We start from the raw sequence: 7,965 nt of genomic DNA, 5'->3' as shown, positions 1-7,965 counted from the left end.
TGTGTATGTGTGTGTTTCTGTGTATGTGTGTGTGAGCGTGTGTGTGTCTGTGTGTGTGAGTGTTTGTGTGTGTGTATGTGTGAGTGTGTGTGTGTGCGTGTGGGTGTGTGTGTGAGTGTGTGTGTGAGTGTGTGTGTGTGTGTGTGTGTGAGTGTGTGTGTGTGTGCATGTGGGTGTGTGTGTGTGTGAGTGTGTGTGAGTGTGTGTGAGTGTGTGTGTGTGTGAGCGTGTGTGTGTGTGAGTGTGTGTGTGTGTGAGTGTGTGTGTGAGTGTGTGTGTGTGTGTGTAGGACTGAGGGTGAGAAAGGGCAATGTTCAGACTCTCTGCATGCTATCAGAACTGACTGTAACAGCTCTTTCCCACAATGACACCCTGCTGGAGTGTTCCCAAGTTTTCTGTTGTTTTTCCCGGATATGTTTTGACGATGTAGGAAGTATAGGCAGTACTCCAACACAAAGAAATGATAATATCGGCCTTTCGATGCCTGAATTGCAGAAATTGATGTTAAAATTGGCATTGCAGGAAGCTGGTGTGAGGACAGCAGGAAGGCATGCCAAGAGAAGCACCAGCTCATGTGCTGTGCCAATGTGGTGAAGCTGCAATGCGGGAGCATATGCCACACGACTCACTGGAGTAAGCCCAGCACCTCAGTGCAGAAGATAAGGCTGAAGCATTTACAACAACCTTCAGCCAGAAGCGCCGAAAGGACACTCCATTCGGGGAAGCGATGGCCTGGTGGTATCATCGCTAGGCTATTAATCCAGAAACTCAGCTAATGTTCTGGAGACCTGGCTTTTTTTTTTAAATCTGGAATTAAGAATCTAGTGATGACCATTGTGGGAAAAAGCCATCTGGCTCACTGATGTCCAGGAAATCTGCCACCCTCACCTGATGTGGCCTACATGTGACTCCAGACCCACAGCAATGTGGTTCACTCTCAATTGCCCTCTGAAATGGCTCAGCAAGCTACTCAGCTGTACCAATCACCCCAAAGTCTGAAAGAAATGAAACTGGGCAGATCACCTGGCATCGACCTAGGCACTGGAAAAGACAATGGCTGAAACAGCCCTGTCAACCCTGCAAAGTCCTCCTCGCTAACATCTGGGGGTTAGTGCCAAAATTGGGAGAGCTGTCTTACAGACTAGTTAAGCAACAGCCTGACATAGTCATACTCACAGAATCATACCTTACAGACAATGTCCCAGACATCACCATCACCATCACCATCACTGGATATGTCCTATCTCACAGACAGGACAGTCCCAGCAGAGGTGGTGGCACAATGATATACAGTCGGGAAGGAGTTGCTCTGGGAGTCCTCAACTTTGCCTCTGGACCCCATGAAGTCTCACGGCTTCAAGTTAAACATGGGCAAGGAAATCTTCTGCTGGTTACCACATACCGTCCTCCCACAGCTGATGAATCACTACTCCTTAATGTTGAACAGCACTTAGGGGAAGCGCTGAGGATGACAAGGGCACAAAATGTACTCTGGGTGGGGTTTTCAATATCCACTACCAAGAATGGCTCGGCAGCAGTATTACTGATCGAGCTGGTTGGGTCCTAAAGGACATAGCTGCTAGACTGGTTCTGCAGCAGTTGGCGAGAGAACCAACAAGAGGGAAAAACATACTTGAACTCATCCTTACTAATCTGCCAGCTGCAGTTGCATCTGTCCGTGATGGTATCAGTAAGAGTGACCATTGCACAATCCCACCTTCACATTGAGAACAACCTCCATCGTGTTGTGTGGCACTGTCACCGTGCTAAATGGGACAGACTTGGCACAGATCTAGCAACTCAGTACTAGGCATCCATGAGATGCTGTGGGCCATCAACAGCAGTAGACCTGTACTCCAGCACAATCTGTAACCTCATGGCCCGGCATATCCCCCACTCAACCATTACAATCAAGCCAGGAGATTAGCTCTGGTTCAATGAAGAGTGCAGGAGGGCATGCCAGGAGCAGCACCAGGCATACCTGAAGATGGGGTATCTACCTGGTGAAGCCACCAAACAGGACTACTTGCACACCAAACAGCGAAAGCAGCAAGTGATAGACAGAGCTAAGCGATCCCACAACCAACGGATCGGATCTAATCTCTGCAGTCCTGCCACATCCAGTTGTGAATGGTGGTGGACAATTAAACAAATCACTAGAGGAGGAGACTCCACAAATATCCCCATCCTCAATGGTGGAAGAGCCCAGCACATCAGTGCAAGAGTTAAGGCTGAAGTATTCACAGCAATCTTCAGAAAGAAGTGCCGAGTGGATGATCCATCTCGGCCTCCTCCAGTGGTCCCCAGCATTACAGATACCAGTCTTCAGCCAATTCGATTCACTCCACGTGATATCGAGAAACAGTTGGAGACACTGGATTCTGCAAAGGCTACGGGTCCTGACAACATTCCGGGAATGGTACTGAAGACATGTGCTCCAGAACTTGTGCTCTCCTAGCCAAGCTGTTCTAGTACAGTTACAACACTGGTATCTAACCGACAATGTGGAAAATTGCCCAAGTATGTCCTGTATGCAAAAAGCAGGACAAATCCAACCCGGCCAATTACCATCCGATCAGTCTACTCTCGATCATCAGGAAAGTGATGGAAGGTGTCAGTAACAGCGCTATCCAGCAGCACCTGTTCAGAAATAACCTGCTCAGTGACGCTCAGTTTGGGTCCCGCCAAGGCCACTCAGCTCCTGACCTCATTACAGCCTTGGTTCAAACATGGACAAAAGAGCTGAATTCCAGAAGGGAGGTGAGAGTGACAGCCCTCGATATCAAGGCTGCATTCGACCGAGTGTGGCATCAAGGAGCCCGAGCAAAACTGGAATCAATGGGTATCAGGGGGCAAACACTCGGTGGTTGGAGTCATACCTGACACATAGGAAGATGGCCGTGGTAGAGAGAGGTCAGTCATCTCAGCTCCAGGACATCTCCACAGGAGTTCCTCAGGGTAGTGTCCTCGGCCCAATCATCTTCAGTTGCTTCATCAATGACCTTCCCTCCATCATAAGGTCAGAAGTGGGGATGTTCGCCAATGATTGCACAATGTTCAGCACCGTTCGTGACCCCTCAGATACTGAAGCAGTCCGTGTTCACATGCAACAAGATCTGGACAATACCCAGGCTTAAGCTGACAAATGGGAGGTAACATTCGTGTCACACAAATAAACACCCCCAAAAATGAGAGACAATTATGACCACTACCTTTGACATTCAATAGTGTTACCATCACTGAATCCCCTACTATCCTGGGGGTTACCATTGAGCAGAAGTTCAACTGAACCCACCACATAAATACAATGGCTACAGGGTCAGAGGCTAGGAATCCTGGGGCAAGTAACTCGCCTCCTGGCTCCCCAAGGCCTGTCTATCATTGACAATTACTACAGTGAGTTGCTGCAGCGCATCTTGTAGATGGTACGCACTGCTGTTACTGAGCGTCGGTGGTGGAGGGAGTGGGATGTTTGTGGTCTGCTTTGTCCTGGATGGTGTCTAGCTTCCAGAGTATTGTTGGGACTGCACTCTTCCAGGGCAAGTGGGGAGTGTTCCATCACACTCCTGACTCGTGCCTTGCCGATGATGGACAGGATTTGGGGAGTTAAGAGTTACTCACCACAGGATTCCCAGCCTCTGGGCTGCAATATTCATATGGTGACTCCAGTGGAGTTTCTGGTCAATGGTAACCCCTGTAGGATATAGATAGTGGGGGTTGTGGATATCGGTGATGGTAAACTTTTTTTTTGATTCATTCACGGGATGAGGGTGTCGCTGACTAGGCCAGCATTTATCGCCCATCCCTCATTGCCCAGAGGGCAGTTAAGAGTCATTGCTGTGGGTCTGGAGTCACATGTAGGCCAGACCAGGTAAGGATGGCAGTTTCCTTCCCTAAAGGACACCAGTGAACCAGATGGGTTTTTCCAACAATCGACTCACGGTCATCATTAGATTCTTAATTCCAGATATTTTTATTGAATTCAAATTCCACCATCTGCTGTGGCGGGATTCGAACCCAGGTCCCCAGAATGTTATCTGTGTCTCTGGACTAACAGTCTAAGCAATAATACCACTAGGCCATCGCCTCCCCGATAATGCCATTGACTGTCAAGGGAAAATGTTTAGATCGTCATTGCCTGGCATTTGTGTGGCATGGATGTTACTTGCCCCTTGTCAGCCCAGGCCTGGTTCAGATCTTGCTGCATTTGGACATGGGCTATTTCAGAAGCTGAGGAGACACAAATGATGCTGAACCTTATATAATCATGAGCAAACTTCATTGGCATGGGGTTAAGAGGAACGCAAGGAGCCGAACGTCCTTCCTGTATGTCAGAGCATTTTTTTTAATTTTATAGAATCCCTACAGTGTGGAAACAGGCCCTTGAGCCCAACAAGTCCACACTGACCCTCAGAAGGTCCCACCCAGACCCATCCCCCTATAACCCACAGATCCCTGAACACTATGGGACAATTTAGCATGGCCAATCCACTTACACTGCACATCTTTGGACTGTGGGAGGAAACCGGAGCACCCGGAGGAAACCCACGCAGACACGGGGAGAATGTGCAAACTCCACACACAGTCGCCCGAGGGTGGAATCAAACCCGGGTCCCTGGTGCTGTGAGGCAGCGGCGCTAACCACTGAGCCACCATGCCACCCCCAACATGGTGAGTGTTTTCAAATCATAAGAAGCCCATCCAAGGGCGGAAAATTGTGTCAATGTATTTCTGACCCAGAATGTGACTCGGGAGCTTTGAGCCGAGAGCCAAGTTCCTTTTGAAATGGGTTGCCAGGGAAACCGGCCAATAATCAGCATCCTTATCACTCAGAGAGCAGCCATTCTCAGCGATGACTAAATGGCAGGAGAGCAGAAAGCCAACTGCTTGGGAGTGCTGGGTCATCGGAGATCATGTCAAACCCAGCCCCGACACAATATACGAGGTCCGTAAGGCAGAGGTCTCGTTTCCCATCCAACACTCAAGGGAGTTACACCCAAGCCGAAACAGGAAGTATCAGAACAAAGCTGATCCTGAAACTGCACAATGAGAGAGTTTTTTTATTCTCCTTTCTCTCTCTGGTCGTGGCTCTTAATAAAGCTCATGTGAGGCCCACGTTGGCTGGAGGGATAACCCAGAAGACGAGAGGGAGGCCATTCACAGACACCGCCAGCTCCAGGAATGCCAACTTGCTGATGCTGATGCTCTCCCTTTACCATTTGCGATCAAACCCGCAGGATCATCTACGATTGGGTTATCCATCCTCCTGGTCAGCTCCAGTTCACCATTGGACACAATCCAGACAGTGCCTTTCTCAATATCCCTGTGTCCCCCCGGTTCTATACACAGCTGTCACACTGTGGGGCTTTGCTGATGGGACACCCTGATACATACACTCACGCTCCACCCCCCACCCCCCATATTCTCTCTCACATTCTTTCTCTCACACTCTCTCCCTCCCTTTCACACTTTCTCCCTCTCTCACACATTCTCTCTCTCTCTGTCTCAAATACACACGCTCACACACATTCTCTCTCTCACACTCTGTCACACACACCTTCACTCTCTCGCTCACACGCACACGCACTCTCTCGCACACGCCTCTCTCTCGCTCACAACACTTTCTCTCTTTCTCACACACGCACTCTCTCACACATACATTTTCTCTCACCCTTTCATACTCACTCTCTCACACACTCTCTTCCTCTCTCACATACTCTCTCCCTCTCTCCCTGACATGCACACACTGTCTCACACACATTCCCTCTCTTTCTCTCTCTGTCTCTCTCACATTCTTTCTCTCTCCCGCATTCTCATTCACTCTCTCATATTCCCTCTCTCTCTTGCACAGGCATTCCCTCTCTGACACTCTCTCACACACTGTCTCCCTCTCTCACACACTGTGTCTCTCACATTCTCTCTCTGTCACACATCTTCTCTCTCTTACCCACTCTGTCTCTCACACTGTCTCTCATTCTCCCTTTTCTCTCCCTATATATTTTCTTTCCTCTCCCTCTCAAGTTCTCTCTTTCACACACTCTCTCTCACAATCTCTCTCTCTCTGACGATCTCTGTTTCACACACACACTCTCTGGCTCTCACACAGTCACCCACAATCTCTGCCCCACACTCTCTTACACTATATAACATATGGACAAGGAATAAGACTCAGTCCTCCAATGCTCCTTTGCCATTCAATGATTTTAACCTCACTTCCCCAATAGCCTTTCATCCCCTTGGTCATCAAGAATCTATCTATCTCTGCCTCAAACATATTTAAAATTTCAACATCCACTGCCTTTTGAGGAAGGGAGTTCCAAAGACTGACAACACTCTGAGAGAAAAAGAAATGTTTCCTCATCTCTGTCTGAAATAGCCACCCCTTATTTTTTAGTCATTTACCAGATGTGAGTGTCGCTGGCCAGGACAACATTTATTGCCCATCCCTAATTGCCCCAGACGGAGGTTAAGAGTCAACCACAATGCTGTGGGTCTGGAGTCACGTATAGGCCAGATCAGGTAAGGATGGCAGTTTCCTTCCCTAAAGGGTGAATCAGGTGTTTTTTTTTCCCCTGAGAATTGATTTCTGGTCATTTTTAGACTCTTCATTGAAGTCAAATTCCACCATCTGCCATGGCGGGATTCAAACCCGGGTCCCCGGGCGGATCTCTAAGATTGAAAGCCCAACGATTATACCACTAGGCCATTGTCTCCCCACGGCCCATGAAACTATGACCATAGTTCTGGATTCTTCCACGAGAGGAAACATCCTTTCAACATCCAACAAGACATGTCCCCTCAGGATCCTCCATGTTTGAATTAAGTCACCTCTGACTCTCCTAAATCCCAAAGGATGCAAGGCCTAGCCTGTCTAGCCTTTCCTCATGAGGTAATCTGCTTGCTCCAGATATTAATCTAGTAAACCTCCTTCCAGCCCAGTGATCCCAAGGTGATCAACAAGGGAGTGTTACCTCAAGTCCATCAGTGGGTTACATAGCCAAAGCCCTGCCTGGCCTCCTCAGTGCAGTCAAACAAGACCAGAGCCAAATAGAAATGTAGAAAATACACCCAGCAGGAATAGGCCATTTGGCCCATTGAGCTTGCAATTATCCTCCCTTCCTCTAGCCATATGGCACGGAAACAGACCCTTCGGTCAAACTCATCCATGCCAACCAGATATCCCAAACTGAATTAGACCCACTTGCCTGCATTTGACCCATATCCCTTTAAATCTTTCCCATCCATGTACCTGTCCAACTGTCTTTTAAATGCCGTAACTGTACCTGCATCTACCACTTCCTCCGGCAGCTCATTCCACACGCGCACCACCCTCTGCGTGAAAAAGTCGCCCCTCAGGTCCCTTTTAAATCTCGAATAAAAACCAAAAGAACTGAGGATGCTGTGAATAAGAAGCAAAAGCAGAAGTTGCTGGAAAAACGCAGGAAGTCTGGCAGAATCTGTGGGAGGAAATCAGAGTTAACATCTTGGGTCGAGGGATCCTTTTAAATCTTTCTCCTCTCACCTTAAACCAATGCCCTCCAGTTTTGAACTCCCCGATCCCAGGGAAAAGACCCTTGCTATCCACCTTGTCTATGCCCCTCCTGATTTTATAAACCGCTATAAGGTCACCCCTCAACCTCCCACGCTCCAGTGAAAATAATCCCAGCCTCTCCTTAAAACTCAAACCTTCCATACCCAGCAACATCCTGGTAATCTTCGATTTAGTACTATTCTTCTGATAGCAGGGCGACCAGAACTGCGCACAGTATTCCAAAAGTGAGAAGTAAAGATTGACGAAGAAGCCTTTTCATCTACAGTGTGCAAACAGGCCATTCGGCCCATCGAATCCACATCGACCCTCTGAAAAGGGTCGCACCCAGACCCACCATTTACCCTATTCCTGTAACCCTGCATTTTCCATGGCCAACCCACCCTAACCTGCACATCCCTGGGCACTATGGGACA

This window comes from Rhincodon typus, chromosome 45 (assembly GCF_021869965.1).
Source record: "Rhincodon typus isolate 14 chromosome 45, sRhiTyp1.1, whole genome shotgun sequence".
In the NCBI taxonomy this organism is placed as follows: domain Eukaryota; kingdom Metazoa; phylum Chordata; class Chondrichthyes; order Orectolobiformes; family Rhincodontidae; genus Rhincodon; species Rhincodon typus.
Note: the sequence above shows the minus strand (reverse complement) of the source record.